The 18634-nt window shown below is 46.6% G+C and overlaps 1 protein-coding gene across 37 annotated transcripts in view; it reads left to right on the plus strand.

Moving 5' to 3' along the window:
- Positions 1–18634, plus strand: part of NRXN3 (neurexin 3) — a 1412371-nt gene that overhangs the window by 82799 nt on the left and 1310938 nt on the right. The window lies entirely within an intron of this gene.

Consider the following 18634-nt stretch of genomic DNA (forward strand, 5'->3'; position numbering starts at 1 on the left):
ACTTAGGAGAAAATTGGACTTATAATGGGAAAGCCAGCTTCAGCTGTAGCTCTGGAATAGTGACACAGCTTTTTGTAAGAATGTACAATCAATTTCTCATTATTTATTGAAGGGCTGTGTGGAAGAGTGCATCTTGGAGAGAAGTCTGAGTAACGGGCAGGGGAGAGGATAGAGTTCCAGACATAAGAGGTTGCATGGAAGAAGGTGCAAAAACGAGTGAGAGAGGTTACATAAGGGTCATAAAGAAGGGCGGGGAGTATAGGCCACAGAAAGTTTTAGAAGACTGTAGTGTCCAATTCCAACCAAATTGAGATGCATTGAGAGGGAAATCAAGAATGTTTTTTGACCTCCTCACTAGGATCATTTATGAAACCCCAGAGATAACTTCTTTCTTGGCAGCCCCTTCTCCTCCCACAACAGATGAAAGAACATGACAGTAGAGTATTCTGTAGTAGTGGCCCCACATGCTGCAGCTCACAGAAGTGTGTGTGTTACTACAACAGAGACATTGCAGTAGAATAATGTAGTCCTTTGTTTTGATTAAAGTGGCCCATAAATGCGGGAGGGTATGTTATTTCTAGCAAGTGTGATGAACATAATGTTCCTGTTGGTTAGAGATGTATGTTTGCATGTAGTATTGAATGACAGATAGCAGTGTATATGGGAGGGACTTACTCTGCCTATCAGAAAGACAAGGTGGGTGAGGAAATATCTTTTGTTGGACCCACTTCTGTTGGAGAGAAAGAGACCAGCTTTCAAGCTTACATAGAGCTCTTTTTCAAGTCTCTGGGTAAGCTCAAAAACCTCTCTCTCTCTCTCTCTCTCCAACAGAAGTGGGTCCAATAGAAGATATTACTTCACCTGCCTTGTTTCTCTAATATCTTGCAACCAGCATGGGTACAAAAGCACAGCTTACTCTGTTTATGGCATTTCTGGGGCACCCACCACCATAGTATCTAAGCCCTTCTGTGACTTATGCCTCTCTTGTCTAGTGATATAGCACCTGGGCTAAGCTTAAAGGGTTCCTGTTTCATAGGGGCTAGAGCTTTCAGTGTTGACAGTGGATTTAGGGCAGCAGATGACCCTTTGGAGGTCTTGGAGAAGAGGAATTTGACTCCGCAGCTGAACCCAAGCAAAGGACAGGAGAGGGTTTAACCCAGGGGCACTAATAGGTTGATTTTGTCCACAGACAGTCTAAAATGTATCCCAATTTCTTTTCTGGCCAGGTTGATTTGGGTTGTACTGAAGGATAAGCCACTGCTGTGTGTGGACCTGTGCTTAAATGTCCTGAGTACACAGACTGATCAGCACAGCCAAGACTGAAAGCTGGCCTCTGCCACAGTCTCCATAAATACTACTGAATGACAGCTGCACACCATGCTGTTGTGTGGAAAAAGTGCAGTTAAAATTAGTCAGATGCTCTTCCACACTGCAGTCTGGGGGGCACAGCTAGCTGAGCAGGGATACTGGGAGGAACAGAGTATTGTGACAGGAGGGCACCTCGTCCCTTTCTTCTGCCATCTAATGGCATCTAAAAAGAAGTAGAAGCCAGCTTCATCCTGGGGTTGCTGGCATTGGTCAGTCAGTGCTCTCAGGGGGTTTAAGTGCAGCTTAACAGCATGTGTAGAGAGCACTAAGTAATTAAATTTCACTTGTTCAGACTGGATTTTTGCATCTTGTGGGCTGCAAGACAATCAACTTTTTCCCAGCCAGTGTGACTGGAGTCTCGGAGTGTGTGTGTACGTCAGAGTGAGCTGGGAGGGTGATAATTCCACCGGAGTCCCCTTAAAAAGCCATTAAATCAGTGAGTGGCTTTATCTAATAATGGTGACGATAGAGAGTTAATTAGAGAGATTACTGTAAATTCACTTTCTCTAAGGTTTTTTTCCTTCTACTGTTACTTGAGTTAAGTGGCTCTACATATTGGTTCTGTAAAGCAGTAGGTGTAGTTAATCCCTTTAAGCCAAGTTTTGTGAAAGCTCTCTTTTAAAGGTCCGGGCAGTTGTAATGTCACAGTCGCTGGTCATAGCACATGCCATGCCCATGTGGATGATTTGATTTAAGATGGGGACAAAGCCAGGGCTCCTACCACTCGAGGTGAAAGAGAATGAATCTGTTTTCTGTGGTTTATAGCCTCTATATAGGCCATTAGAGGGCGACACCTGACAGTGCCCAGTGGAGGGTACGATGGTGACGCATTCAGGCTGCTCAGTGCATGTGCATCAAATCAACGTTATTCATTCAGATGAGATGTAAAACCAAGGTCCTGGCCACCTGTGGTTGTTAAAACATCATGTTGAGCTTTGAGCAAAGGCTGCCTGCATTTTAGTACTGGATGAATGATTCCTATATTCACACAGTTAATAAAGTGCTTTGGGATCCTATTTATTAATTATGTATGTAGTGCTGTAGAACACATCAAGTGAGTATCTGCTCCAGAGAGTTTAAAGCCCAAGATATCCTCCAGAATGAAAGGCAACATAGCAGTGTAACTTATTGTGAGAGACCGCTGCTGTCTCCTGGACAGAATCAGAACTACTCCATGTTGACATAGGAAATGAAGATTCTCCAGTAGCAGAAATTGTAGGGACCTGTGCTTTGGGAGAGTGAGTCCTATACCTGCTGCCCCATGAAGTTCTTCTTTGAGTGCTGGTCCCTGTGTTTATTCCACTCTGGTGTACACATGTACTCCAAGCACCGAGACAGGAACGTTCTTGCTAGCACTGTCCATTGGCTGTGACTGCGCCCTTCCTTTTCTGGAGCTCCAAACCAAGGGTATAAGGGGCAGGGCAGCCTCTCCACTTCCTTTCCACCATGGCATGTTCTGAGGCGGAACCCTTCCGTGTGCAAGGAGCCGATCCTTCGCTAATTTGTAAATATAAAGTTTTGTTACCTGCTAGTTAATAGTTTTAGTTAGTATTTAGAGATTCCCTGCTCCCCCACCCATGTGTGACATAGATTATACCCAGGATTGTGAGCTTCTGGAATTCTGTCTCCTGCCCCTGGGCTTTCCCAGTCAGTGATGACCATCAGAGGAGCCTGTACTGACTCAGAGAAGTGCACTTAGCGGAGATGTGCCCTATCAGCCTCTCCTTTCCCAGCCAAACCATGCCAGTGTGGGAATATAGACATAAGAAACATCTGATGGTGTGTGCAATGAAGCCACAGTCTGATCTGGGCTGGGGAGTCCCGTCCCATCCCCCCCATGCTAGTCCAAGATATCTAGGGCCATGTGTACACTTACTGGTAGATTGGCACTGCTGCGATGGATGCAGCAGTGTCGATTTGGTGGGACTGTTGAAGAACCAATGGCAGTGTGCTCTCCTGTCGACTCCTCCAACTTCCCGAGATGAGTAAGGTAGGTTGGCGGGAGAGTGTCTCCTGTTGACACAGTGCGGTGTAGACACCGTGGTAAGTCGACCTACTCATATAACTGAAGTAGTGTAACTTAGGTTGACTTACCATGGTAGTGTAGACAAGGCCTACAAGTGCACCTCCTAGCACTGTGACTTTCAGTGCAGGAGTGACCATGTGTAGAGAGAGTAGGATGCAGTGTTGAGTACCAGAGAGAAATCCCTCTCCAACTCCACCTCTGAGAGGAGGACTTATTCCCTGACATCTTCTGTGTCCGGTGACTCTTCATGCCCTGTTCTGAGAGGCTGAGGAGCCCTTAAGAGTCATGGTGCTGATCCACAGGTTCCGAGGAGCAAAGTTCCTCTATTTTGGCACTGTCCACAGGAGCAGGTCTGTCACTGGTGCTGAGCAAGGAGAAATTCTCACAGTTCAGAGCAATACTGCATCTGTATTCACCCTCTGTGAACATACAATTTTAGGTTTCTGGCTCCCCAGCCATCACCTCTCTTGGGCAGAGATGCTTATCTGTCTCCCTTCTGACTGGAATTTTTCCAAGCTGCAGTGTTCCCTGCCTATACTGTGTTGTTCCCCAGCAAGTCAGAGCATCTAAACAGGCCTGCATCTGTGCTTTGCTTGCTCCTCAGAGGCTATAAACAGCATAATTGCTCCTCATCGTATGTTACCATACAGCTCTTTCTAAGCAATCACATTTATTCTTAAGATGAAACCATTCTGGAAAAAACTTACTCAAACAATAGAAGAATCTACACGCACGGTGAAAGCTTTCCAGAAGTCACTCATCAGTTGTATCATGAAACCCTAACACTCTCTCTAGACACTAAACTTAACTAACCGTTACTCTCTAGTCTAAAGAAGTTTGTCTTACCCAATATTTTCTGTGGTGACTTATCATAGAATCATAGAATATCAGGGTTGGAAGGGACCCCAGAAGGTCATCTAATCCAACCCCCTGCTCGAAGCAGGACCAATTCCCAGTTAAATCATCCCAGCCAGGGCTTTGTCAAGCCTGACCTTAAAAACCTCTAAGGAAGGAGATTCTACCACCTCCCTAGGTAATGCATTCTAGTGTTTCACCACCCTCTTAGTGAAAAAGTTTTTCCTAATATCCAATCTAAACCTCCCCCACTGCAACTTGAGACCATTACTCCTCGTTCTGTCATCTGCTACCATTGAGAACAGTCTAGAGCCATCCTCTTTGGAACCCCCTTTCAGGTAATTGAAAGCAGCTATCAAATCCCCCCTCATTCTTCTCTTCTGCAGGCTAAACAATCCCAGCTCCCTCAGCCTCTCCTCATAAGTCATGTGTTCCAGACCCCTAATCATTTTTGTTGCCCTTCGCTGGACTCTCTCCAATTTATCCACATCCTTCTTGAAGTGTGGGGCCCAAAACTGGACACAGTACTCCAGATGAGGCCTCACCAATGTCGAATAGAGGGGAACGATCACGTCCCTCGATCTGCTCGCTATGCCCCTACTTATACATCCCAAAATGCCATTGGCCTTCTTGGCAACAAGGGCACACTGCTGACTCATATCCAGCTTCTCGTCCACTGTCACCCCAGGTCCTTTTCCGCAGAACTGCTGCCTAGCCATTCGGTCCCTAGTCTGTAGCTGTGCATTGGGTTCTTCCGTCCTAAGTGCAGGACCCTGCACTTATCCTTATTGAACCTCATCAGATTTCTTTTGGCCCAATCCTCCAATTTGTCTAGGTCCTTCTGTATCCTATCCCTCCCCTCCAGCGTATCTACCACTCCTCCCAGTTTAGTATCATCCGCAAATTTGCTGAGAGTGCAATCCACACCATCCTCCAGATCATTTATGAAGATATTGAACAAAACCGGCCCCAGGACCGACCCTTGGGGCACTCCACTTGATACCGGCTGCCAACTAGACATGGAACCATTGATAACTACCCGTTGAGCCCGACAATCTAGCCAGCTTTCTACCCACCTTATAGTGCATTCATCCAGCCCATACTTCCTTAACTTGCTGACAAGAATACTGTGGGAGACCGTGTCAAAAGCTTTGCTAAAGTCAAGAAACAATACATCCACTGCTTTCCCTTCATCCACAGAACCAGTAATCTCATCATAAAAGGCGATTAGATTAGTCAGGCATGACCTTCCCTTGGTGAATCCATGCTGGCTGTTCCTGATCACTTTCCTCTCATGCAAGTGCTTCAGGATTGATTCTTTGAGGACCTGCTCCATGATTTTTCCAGGGACTGAGGTGAGGCTGACTGGCCTGTAGTTCCCAGGATCCTCCTTCTTCCCTTTTTTAAAGATTGGCTCTACGTTAGCCTTTTTCCAGTCATCCGGGACTTCCCCGGTTCGCCACGAGTTTTCAAAGATAATGGCCAATGGCTCTGCAATCACAGCCGCCAATTAACTTCAACTTCAACTAAGGTTGTCTGAGATCCTGTTTCCATGCATGTAAATGCACTGCCGGTTCGCTTCCTAAATGCAGGTGTCTTCTTTGCCTCCCTTATATTCCCAAATTCATTGTCTGTATTCAGATACAGTATAATTGCCAATGGCTTGTTTTTCCTGTGCGCTGCTTTTCTGTTGCCTTCATGTCTCTTTGATAACTTTGTATGTAAATGGATATCCATGTGTTAGCTTACAGTGCTCAATTTGCATCCGGCAGAGAGAAAGCTGAATAAACATCTCTTGTCTGAAAGAAAACAAGTTTCTCCACTTCCACTGTGACTAGAATCTAAGAACATATTTTCAGTATATATACATAACTCCTTACATAGTATCTGTACATATATTTCACAACAATAACAATGACCAGTGTGACCCTTGCTTTCATGTAAGACCTCACATGACATTTTTTGTAGAACATACCAGAATCAGGTTATTATTGTAACCCCCTTGCCAGTTGGCATTAAAGAGTCCTTGGGTCACAGAGCCCCAGGCACGAATAGTACCGTCATGCTCTCATAAGGAAGCATTAGCTTCCAAAGGCCTTCCTATACCAGCTCCGACAGCAAGGAGAGAAAAGAGTTCTCCCCCCCCACCACCCCTGACTGGTGATAGGTACACTACCCTGGAGAATATCATCCTTCTAGATCCGCAATCTCCCATCTTATCAAACCCGATCCTTACAAGGAAGATTCTGACCCACTGTTGATCCACATGCACTATGAAAGGAGAAGTTGCTGTCCTATTTCCTCCACTAGTAGGGGCCTTTCAGCATCAACTATACTGATGGCGCCACAATTAGAAATGGAACCTTCTACATTTTCCTCCTGGGGGGGAATCTGACATTGGGAGAAACCAGCATTACCTCCACTGAGAGATGTCAGCCCTGATAGAAGATCCAGAATCTCCTGGGCCTCCCCATGGCCTTGCAATGTGGTGTAACCTCCTTGTGACTGTTGGTACCTATTGCCCTGGGAATCTTTTCAACCTATGTTTGACCCCTCTCATTGGCCTGACTGGGGACCATGGACCCCATACAAGCAATATCCTGGATCAGTACGGTCATATCAAGAGTCCATCCTCCTCCCCCAGATACCAGCCTGAGCTCCTTCAGGAGTTCACGGAGGAAGAAGAGCCAGGTCCAGCAGTACTTCCGGTCCTGTGAGGAATATTCTGATGAGGTGGTTGAGGGAGCCTCACCATCTCTGCCAGATAACCACAAACTTCCACGACCTCTTAAGGAGTGTTGCTAACATGGTCCAGATTCCTCTGGGGAAGGTCCAGGGGCCACCTTACAAATTCCTTGACATTTTACAGAGTACAGGTTCTAGGAGGGTGGTGCTCCTCATAAACGAGGCCATGCTAGAGCCCGCCAAAGTCACGTGGCATACTTTGGCAACATGTACCTACCCCTAAGAGGGCAGAAAAGAAGTACTTTGTCTCAGCAAAGGGAGCAGAATTTTTATTCCTGCATCCTGCCCAGAACAGTTTGGTTGTTCAGGCTGCCACTGAAAGGAGTAGGCAACAACACTTGAGGTCATCTCCCCCTGTCAAGGAGGCTAAATCTTTGGATGTCCTTGGAAGGAAGGTATTTATGTCAACCAGCCTGCAATTCCAAATTGCCAATTATCAGGAGTTAGTTTCAAAGTAACTACTCAAAATTTTCAGAATTCAGAGACAAGCTCCATTGGAAGTCCAGAGCACAATTTCAAACCTTTATTAATGAAGGTAGACTGGTTGCAAGAGCAGCCCTCCAAGCCTCAGTAGAAGTAGCTGGTACAGCCTTGTGGTTGATGGCAACACAGAAAAACAGTTGTATCAGTGCCAAATCCAGAGGTAAAATAACCTCTCTACTCCTGCTCAAGATTCACCTGTTAAGGCATCCCAGGATTGCATTTGCTCTTTTGACCACAGCGTCACACTGAGAGCTCATGTTCAGCTGATTAAAACATTTTTGGGGTCATGGTAGGTATAATCACTTCTTCCTGGGATAGATAGGTTAGCATGGCCTCAGTTCTTTGTTCCCAGAAAGAATGGATGTATGTGGGAGTCCCCTTCACTCTGTTCTCTTCTCAGGAATGATTACAGATGCCTCACTCTTAGGATGGGGTGCCCATCTGGATGAACACACAGCACAAGGAACATGGATGTCATGTGAGTCCAGGATGTATGTAAAACTCCTGAAAGTGAGAGCTGTCTGAGAGGTCTGCAAACAATTCTTACCATTCACCAGATTACCCTATCAGCAATATACCTCCCAGGAATACACAGTACACTGGAGAACAGCCTCAGCAGTCACTTTTCAATCAACCATGTATGGGAGTTACACATTTCCACGGTGTGGAGCATATTCAGACACTAGGGACACCTGTCGTGGGACCTGGTTGCATCATGAGAAAACAAGAAATGCAAGATGTGCTGCTTCAGAGGGGCATGAGGTTAGGACTCCAAGGGAGATTAAGTGTCCCACACATAGGGATAGAAAGTAAAGTATGCCTTCCCTCCCATCCCACTCTTACTTTGAGTTCTCAGGAGGATTCAGCAGGATAGGGTGGTGATCATCTTCATGGATCCCAGATGGCCCAGACAGTTTTGGTTCCCCAAACTTCTCCATCTATTAGCCCATCCACCCATCAGTATCCAGTATTTCCAACACCTCTTTACACAGGACAAGATAAGACATGCCAACCTGGACTCCCTACCCCTCATGGCTTGGTATTTGGATGGGCACTGAGCTAGAGCAGACATGTTTGGTAGCCGTTCAAGCCATCCTTAAAAAGAGCAGGCAGTAATCCATCAGAAAGTGCTACTTAGCTAAGTGGAATATATTTTCTCTTTTGAGCTCAATATCACTAGATCTTCCCACAAGAATTGGAGATTCACACTATTTTAGACTGTTTTTAGATCTGCTCAACTTGAAAACCTTAGGTCTTTCACTTAGTTCCTTAGGAGTACAGGAGGCAGCAGTTAGCCCTTGCCACCATCCAGTTGACTGCTGCTCCATTTTCACCCATCCAGTGACTGTATGTTTTCTAAAGGATCTAGTAAGAACTTTCCCTCAAGGAACTAAGCCTGCTTCAACATGGGATCTTAGCTTGGGCCTCTTGATGTTAACCAAGGCACTGTTTGAACCATTAGTGACAAGCTTGCTGTCCCTCTTATCTGTGAAAGTCACCTTTCTAGTAGCCATCACTTCAACTTGAAGGGTAAGGGCCCTTAAGGCTGATACACCACACACAATATTAAATAAGGATAAGATTTGTTGAGACTGCACCCAAAATTCACCCCCAAACTAATCTCAGACTTTCACCTAAACCAGACAATTTGCTTAGCTGTCTTTTTTACCGAAGCCACATGCCACCAATGAAGACAGGAGACTCCATTCCCTGGATATATGCTGGGTGTTGGCGTTCCTCCTACACAGAATAAAATCATTTAGTAAATTGCTTCGATTGTTCATTTCATTGGCAGAATGGATGAAGTGACAAACAATCTCTTCTCAGAGGCTTTCTAAGTGGATTTCAGGCTGTTTCCTGCTCTGCTCCTAGTTAGCTGATATCCCTGCTCAGCAAGGGGCTGCTCGACTAGAGCTAAGGCAACTTTGGTAACCTCACTTCATGAAGTGCCACTCGTTCACATCTGTAAAGCCGCAACGTGCAATTCTAGCCATATGTTCACATGAAATTATGCCCTAGTGCAAGCCTCTGCAGCTGATGCATACTTTGGCTTGGTGGTCCTTCAGTCATCAATACCTCATATGCCCACTCTTCAGTGAGTACTGCTTGTCATTCACCAACAGTGGAATCCACATACAGACTAGCTATCAGGTCTGGGTTCTAAGTGGTCAGGTCTGGTGATTGTAACGGTGGTTGAGAACGATTACCAAGGGTCAAAGCCAGATGTAGAGTCAAGACTGGGCCAAGAGCAGCACTGAAACCAGGGTCTGGAGACAGGCCGTGGGTCAGAATCAGGGTCAGAGTCCGTAGACAAGCCGAATCAGGATTGTTGTCAGAGACTTGAGGCAGGCTGAAAGTCGAAACCAGGTTGGAGTCGGTCCAAGTGTCTGGAGGTCAGGAGGTAGGAACAGGGCTGAAACAGGCTTGGAATAGGACATGGAGAAAGCTGAAGCAGTCTGGAACAAGACATGGGCAAGGGTGGGGCAAGAAAATGGACAGGATTGAATGCAGCTGGGAAGCGTAGGGAGTCTGTAACACCACAAGGCAGCAGGAGGGTTCCAAGTGGAGTGGTGCTGTTGCACAGAGTAACTCGCAGCTCTGGTGGTGAGAGTGAAATACCTGTGCCTGGTGGGTCATCTGCCTTTGGCCCTGCCCAGAGGCTGCTGCAGTATGCCTGAGGGTTGAGTCACGGCAGGCCCTGCTAGATGTATGAGTCATTGTAGCTGAGTGAGCAGCCCTGGTCCAGTTGCGAGTTTGCCTCACACCAGCACTCAAAAGAAGGAGAAAAAGTTACTCCACCGACTGGAGTATTTCGAGATATGTGGCCCCTGTCTGTATTCCACTACCCACCCTCCTTCCCCTCTGCTTCAGATCCTTTACATCTGATTCACAGTAGAGAAGGAACTAGAGCGGCAGGCAGCCTGCACTGCCTCTTATACCCTTTGATTAGAGCATGGCACGGCACAGACCAACGGACATTGCTAGCAAGCATCTTCCAGTCTCAGGTGCCAGAAAAACATCCATACCCGGCTGTGGAATACAGATAGGGACCACACATCTTGAAGAACTCCAATTTCTACACAGGTAAGTAATCTCTCTTTACTGGTGACCCTGGCATGCAGCACATTGACAGCCATGATATTCTTATATGGTGATGGATTTCTTACAGTATTGTAAATATTAAACAAATTAAATACACTGTGCCAAACTCATCTCTGCTGCAACTCCATTGAAACCAGTGGAAAGACATCAGGAATGTATCTGGTCATGGTATTTGGGGAGGAGATATGAAATAAGCATGAGGGATGAAATCCTGACCCAATTGAAGTTAATAGCAAAATTCCCATTCACCTTATGGAGCCAAGGTCTCACTCTAGGTAACCATAAATGTAACAATCCTCAAAGTATGGGGACTCCCAAGCTTCTAGGTGATAATGCTAAGAATTCAGATCTTTCAGAGTCTAGCTTGACCCAGACTGAGACTGGTAGCAGGCACTCAGAGAGTACAGACAAAAAACACCCCACGCACTGTCACTGGAGTGTCTCAGCTGATTTTAATCACAAAGATCTAAGCTAACTTGATCTGCAGCCTTCCTTCCCACTGCAACAGCAACGCCACTCAACAGTTTAGGATAGGAAGTGAAGAAGAATCTTTGATCCATGTGAACTTGCAGAGGTAAATGAAAGTGGCATCATGGCATTACCCATATATTAATCCCAACGTTAACACCTTGACACATAAAAAGTGCTTTTTTGACATCAGTAACCTCAAGTCTGGGGGATTTCCATCTCATCTAAAATATAGCCCCTGAGGTAACAGAGAGCCCCCTACCTCTCTACTGAAGCAGTGCATCAGAACTGAGTTAAAAGGAAGTGCACCCACTACTAAATTGTCAGCCTCACTTCCTGCAGCACTTTCGTGGTCTTTGAAATCTTCTATCCAGATAATGACCCAGCCCGCACATGCTCAGCATGTATCTTCTCAAGTCGTATCCCAGGCTGTTGTATCAATCTACCGTACCTGAACTACTTTTATTAATATGTGTAAAGCTCCTAGTGGGGGCAATCAACCAATCAGATTGGCTGACTGAACGTTCCTGACCATACATGCCTCTGACAATGGAATTGTACATATATGTTCCATTATAGTTGTGTGAAGTGAGGAGCAAGGCAGAGTTGAGGATTATTACTTTTTAAATGTGTACAAAGGAATTGTGCTTCAGAATATGCCCACTTTTTGCCCTACCACAGGGACTTTTCTTGATTGGATGTCACCCTCTACAAAAAGTCTCCTCTTTCTTCCCACAAACTCTCCACTCCTCTTCCCCCTCCCCCCGCCGAATATTTGAATTGCTCCCCACTCATAGTAATTCAAACCGGGAGTAACCTGAGAGCCACATAGGTGTACTCTGGAGGGATGAGGTGGATTAGTAATAGGAGACAGAGCCATTCACTTCCCATTCAGCCCAGATCATTCCCATCTGATGGCTGGCTGGTGACTTGTGAGAAATGAATTGGTGAGTCTCGGTCTAGCTGCTAGAAGACAGGTGTCCATGGTGACTGGACACTAAGGAGGACAAGGACTGAAAAGGCCATGGAAACTGGATTCTGCATCCTAGAGCAGATCTTTTCAGCCTGAGACAGGGCCGATGTATGGGGGAATCTTTCCCTGCTGTGGTTTATGCTGAACCTCTCCTTCAACTGAACAGAAGCCTTTGCTCTCTGAGGCTCCCATGTTGGCACCTCTCATCAGTGCTGAAATTCACACACAAAATCTCTGACATACTTGTTACGGGCACGGCTATGATCTGAGCTCTAATATCATCCGCTTTGTTCCTCTCCATCCCCTTCATCCTCCTCTTTCCTTTTCCACCCCATCCAGGTGGCTGGGGCTGCACCTGACAAAGGCAGCAACCCTGCTGATCCTTCTTTCAACTGAGCTATTAGCATCAAAGAACAAAAGCAAACAGCACTGGCTTGCAGCTCAGCCCTGTACAAAGAGGCAAATAAATGGGTCCTTGTGTATAGGATAAAGCAAACCCTGCCTTGCCTTTTGTTGAGAGACAAACCTTCCTGTGTTTGAAGTGCTCTGAGCCAGAGGAAGTGGATAAACGTCCAACCACATGAAACTGAACCCTCTGTTCATGGGCTTTTCATGAGCTGTGGGCTGTGTGTGTTCCAAGTTTAACAGGCGAGTCCTATACCACCTCCCCCTACTGGTAGGAGAGAGGGGAGGAAGGTGGGCTAGTGCTGAGGAAGAAGAGAGAAGTGGGGGCAGGGGAAAAGCTACTTGATACAGTCCTTTTAAAAACGTACTAGAAAACCTAGCCTTAAAGTTCTGAGCTTATGGGGAGAGAGAATATCTCAGGTTAGCAAAGATTTGAGGGGTAGGGAGAGGGCAAAAAGTCAGTTCCCAAAATCCAACTAGGCTGGGTGTAATGCACCTGCACCCTCCTTTCTCACTTTGTAGGGATACTCCTAAACACTGAACCATGCCTACTGTATTCTTAAAGAGCCCTCTTGTGAAAGCTTGAGCTGTGCTCTGGCTGTTTGAACTGCTCACGAGAGCTGAGGTGCACACCATGCTGGTGTATTATTGTAAGGTATTACTGAGAGGGCTTGCAGGCTGTGTGCTCTTTTCTTTATGTTGAAACAAAAAAGCAAGTCTCCCAAGCATTTGTTTGAAAATAAAATGCAAGCAGTCTCACTGTGAAAGTCGGCTTTTGCGGGGAGGGGGGGTGTCTGAGATGCAACAGTCTCTTTTTACACTTACAATAGCAAATAACTCTGTGGCAGTGTGGTGCTACAATGTAAATATTGCAAAGGTGTTGCAGTGGTGCATATATTGACTTTTTAATGGCAATTTTTGTATCTGGAGCAGCAAGGGCTTTCAAAAGAAGATAAGGGGGTGAGGGGAGGATTTTGTTCAGATTTGGGGGTTTGTGTTTTTGGGGACACCCCCCAGATGAACAGTACTGGAAAAGGAAAGTGTAACTTACGCTTTATAAACCAAGGCCCCCATGCTGACTGTTCACCCTGATTACATTTGGAACTTGGTGCATTTGGAAGCCACATTTTGGTGGCTGTCTGTATAGCAAGTACCAGTGAGATGATAAACGCACGAGCATCTTCATGATTTTTTTAGTTAACAGAGAATTTAATGAGTGCTATTCTGAAAAGTGCATCAGTTACTGCCCCTCTTCTGTTGTTTGTTTAATGTGCCCTCCACCCCTAGCTGTCTTTGGCTTATTCTTTTCTTAGCCCTTCTCTTCTTCTGCTCCGTCCACCTCCCCAGGCTCTCCAGCAAACTCTTATGGGGCTCAGAGGTACTAAGTAGGCCCATACACAGAATTCTGGTTCAGTCCAGAACTAAGCTCATAGATGCCATGCTATGGGACAGTGTAATGTTGGCTGTAACTAAGTCCAGGTCTACACTACAAAGTTAAGTCGACTTCATGTGAGTCAACTTTGAGCCTCCTATTAAAGCAAGTTGATCTTGCGTGTCCATACTACGCTCATTGTGTCGGAGTGCGTGCTCACTATGAGAGCTTGCATCGAAGCATGGCGCACTGCACTGTGGGTAGCTATCCCACAGTGCATATAGCTGAGTGGAATTTTGGGTCGGGCTTGCAATGCCTTATGGGACCAAAACATTGGTGCGGATGGTTATGGGAACATGGGATTAGCCTCCCATGATGTACTTGCCTCCCTCCCTCCCTCCCTGAAATCAGCGGCAAATAATCCAAGCCTTTTTCACGCCTTTTTTCGTAAACCCGGGTTACCCATGCGGACGCCATAGTACGATAAGCATGGACCCCACTCAGCTGTACACTGTTGTTGTGAGGATTACAAACACCTCGCACCTTATCCTGCAGTATTTACCCAGCCAATACAGGAGCCACCACATGGAACCATGGGATGCCACACACGCAGCCCTGCTGGAAGACCTAAAGCGGAGCAGTTTGCAGTTGCTGGCGACAGTCACACATCACCTTGACATGGTTGAGCACCATTTTGGGGCCCAGGAAACAGGCGCTGACTGGCGGGACTGCATCGTTATGCAGCTGTGGGATGATGAGCAGTGGCTGCAGAACTTTTGAATGTGTAAGTCCACTTTCCAGGAACTGTGTGAAGAGCTTTCCCCAGCCCTGAAGTGCAGCAGTACTAAAGTGAGAGCTGCTCTGACAGTGGAGAAGCGAGTGGTGATAGCTCTGTGGAAGCTTTCAGTGCCAGACTGCTACTGGTCAGTGGGGCATCAATTTGGAGTGGGTAAATCTACCTTGGGAGCTTTTGTGATCCACGTTTGCAGGGCCATAAATAGACTTCTGCAAAGAAGGGTAGTGACTCTGGGCAACATGCAGGACACAGTGGATGGTTTTGCCGTGATGGGGTTCCCTAACTGTGGTGGGGCGATAGACGGAATGCATATCCCTCTCTTGGCACCAGACAACCTTGCCAAAGAGTACGTAACCTACAGGGGTACTTCTCAATGGTATTGCAAATGCTAGTGGATCACAGGGGCCATTTCACTGACATCAATGTGGGATGGTCGGGAAAGGAGCATCACATGCACATCTTTAGCAACACAGGTCTGTTCAGAACGCTGCAAGCAGGGATTTTCTTTCCAGACTGCAAAATAACCATTGATGATGTTGATCATGATCCTGGGAGACCCAGCCTACCCCTTGCTCCCGTGGCTCATGAAGCCATACACAGGCAGCCTGGACAGCAGTAAGGACCGGTTCAACCATAGGCTGAACAAGTTCAGAATGGTGGTGGAATGTGCCTTTGGATATTTAAAAGGTCACTGGCATTGTTTGCGTACTAGGTTAGACCCGGTGAAAGCAATATCCCCATTGTCATTGTTGCCTGCTGTGTGCGCCATGATATCTGTGAAACAAAGAGGAAAAAGTTTCCGCCAGGGTGGGGGGTTGAGGCACATTGCCTGGCAGCCAATTCTGAGCAGCCAGACGCCAGGGCAATAAGAAGAGCACATTGAGGGGCTCTGCGTCTCCGTGAGGCTTTGAAAACCAGTTTCAGCATTGAGTCAGAGTAATGTGACACTGATCTGTGCTGTTCCTTACCAAACTGTCCCCTCCATTTCATTTTCTCCCCTGTAAACTCCACTCCTATCAGCCACCATGTGTTGAATAAATAGCCTTTTCTCCTCAATCTGTTAAGTTTTATTATGCACACACACACATAGAGACTGCAAAGAAAAGTAAGATAACCTGGGGTCAAAGGGCTGATAACACTGTGTGGGTGGGTGGGAAATAAGGAAAGTTTGGCTGCCAGGAATGCAAAGCAGAAAAGTAGCATTGACGGTGCATCCATTGTTTCTGGTGCAAGGTTAATTTTTTTTAATAAAAAAAAAAACCCCCACACCTCTCAGTACACTTTACTGCAAGCCACAACACAGTCACAACCGCTGGCTATTGTAAGAGTCAGTGTGCTGCTCCAGCCATGGTGAGGAAGGCCACGGGGCGAGAGGTCTTGTGCTGCTGCTTTTGTGAAGACGTCCTTGGGATCACAGTTTGAAACTTGAGAAAAGCCCCCCTTCCCCTAGCAACCTGGATGGTGCTTGAGGACAGGCACCAGTGTAAAGCCCCACAAATAGTTTGTTTTTTACAAAAGCGGCACCGGGTTGGGGGGAAAGGGAGACAAACAGGAACCCACCCCCCCACCCCCCTTTTCTTTTTTCAACGCAGCGTGCAATACACGGTGATCCCTTCCAACTACAACCAGGGCACGCTTGGGAAAGGGTGGTTGTGTGACCCAGATTTCACCAAATGGGGCGGATTACTTGTTGAATCGTTTGCGGTTTAAGGGCAAGCATTGAAAACTTCCCTTTTCCCTTAGGTGACCCTACGCGGTATCACTTTCCTGAGGGTAACAGAGGTGGCAAGGGAGCAGATGCTGCAAGCATCTGGGTACAGACCTGGCCCTTATGCTGCAATGCTGTGCGCTTCAATGATGCCAGCAGAGTGGAGTGGCACAGGAAAGTGTCCTACAGTGGTGGACAAAATAAGGCAGCCCTTCCCAGAAACCTCCTGCAGAGGATTTCAGAGTTCCAGGGGTGCCTTCCTCGGCATCACATTCCACTGCCTGTGAAGGGATCGGCTCCAGGGTTAAAAACAGTTCTTGGCTGTTGGGGAGAATGGATCCTCCGCTTGCCTGCCTCACATTCTCCTCCTTGTCAACAATGTCCTCCTCATTGCTCGAGGTTGCCCAGGGCTCCTGGGAGGTATCCACGGAGCATTTTGGGGTAGTTGTGGGGTCGCTGCCGAGAATCGCATGCAGCTCCTTAGAAAAGCAGAACGTTTGTGGGGCACAACCAGAACTCCCTTGTCTACTGGTGCACTTGCCGAAGCTCCTTTATTTTCACGCGGCATTGCTGCATGTCCCTGGTATAGCCCTTTACCCCCATGCAGTCTTGGCATACATGTCAGCATTTCTTCTGCTAGATCGGAGCTCTGCCTGCACAGACTCTTCTCCCCACACAGCAATGAGATCCACCACCTCCTGTGTACTCCATGCTGGAGCACGTTTGTGGCCTTGAGTCTCCATGATCAACTGTGCTGGCGAGCTCTCCACACTGATCAAACAGGAAATGAAAATTCAAAAGTTCCCGGGGCTTTAACAGGGGAGTGGCTGTTCCCTGTGAACGTGGCTGATGTGCAGTGGAGTTGAAAGTGCTCTCCAGAGCCGTTACAGTGGAGCACTGTGGGAGGCCTCCTGGAGACCAATTCATTCAAATTACACAACACAGTGTCTACACTATCCACATGTCGACCCGTGGATGTTGAATTAAGCGCTACGCCTCTTGTGGAAGAGGAGTACAGAAGTTGACTTTACAGGCCACTTAGGTTAGCGGAAGGGACTCGGTAGTATAGACATATACATTATTAGATTGACTTAACGCAGTTTATGTCAACCTAAGTTTGTAGTGTAGACCAGGCCTAAGTCTGGTTTCACGTCGGCTGGTTCCTCTTTCTGTTTATTCATTTGAACACTAGGCTTGGGGTGAAGTCCCTGAGAGGAGGAGAACTTGGTACTGGATTTCTGTGTCTGCCTGGAATGGATTCTTGATGCAGCTACTGAATTATCAATAATAATTGTGATATCTCATCCTTCTCTATCATCTTTCTCCCTGAATGCTACCATCTCCCTAGCCTGCCGTTCTGATCCCCCCACAACCTCCCAGCATAAATCCGTCCAGTGGTTTCCAATCTACTTCTGCATCACGTTCACACTCCTCCACACTCATGTTCAAGGTTCATCTCCACTCTATATCTCTCCTCTTCTCTCATGCCATTTCCCGTTCCCACTGCACACTCTACTCATTGCACCTTGAATTTCCTCCCTGCACTTAAAAACTAGCTTCTTCCAGCCAGTCTTTCAGTGCCAGCTGTCCTTTCCTGTTCCCTTGCCAGCTCCCTAAAATATCAAACACAATGGTTAAAAAGTACACATAAAAATAAAATAAAACCCCCTGAACCCAGCAAGCATGCATAACCTAAGCAATCCAAATGAAATTATCTGGTTCTGAATTCCTCTCTTAGTCTGTATGTTGTCTTCTGTGGATTATTAACTCCTCAGGCAAGGACTGTGTTTAATATATCTATAAAGTGTCATGTATACCTACTCCTGTGTACCTATTCTTTAAAGATCCCGAAGTCACTTAGAAAGTAACATACAGTGGCAATATGAACAGGGCTCACTTGCTCACCACTGAAATGTAGCCATTGCTGGAGTGGAACATGGCAACTGTGCCATAGCATTCTACAATATCACAACAGTTTAGGACAGAGAGTGGAGAATCTAATATCAAACTGAAACCTGACGGGGGATCTGGAGAGGAAGAATATATTATTCAAAGCTGGTATTAGGCCAAGTCACCCAGCATAGTGCACTCCTGGTCTTGTGGGAAAAGTACCAAGGGAACTTTAGTGACCTCAGGTGGTTAATATATCTTATCTAAAAGATACCACCTCCAGCAGCACAGCACCTCCATCACCACACTTCGGGCATTGGTTAGATACTTAGAGGGGAGAGTGCCACCTTTTGAATCAGAAGCACTGCTTCCTGCTGCACTGTGAGTTTTTCCTTGGAGGATTCCACTCCTGTTCAAATACTGACCTAGCTAGATCCTGCATA

Source organism: Caretta caretta, chromosome 6, assembly GCF_965140235.1.
Source record: "Caretta caretta isolate rCarCar2 chromosome 6, rCarCar1.hap1, whole genome shotgun sequence".
In the NCBI taxonomy this organism is placed as follows: Eukaryota; Metazoa; Chordata; order Testudines; family Cheloniidae; genus Caretta; species Caretta caretta.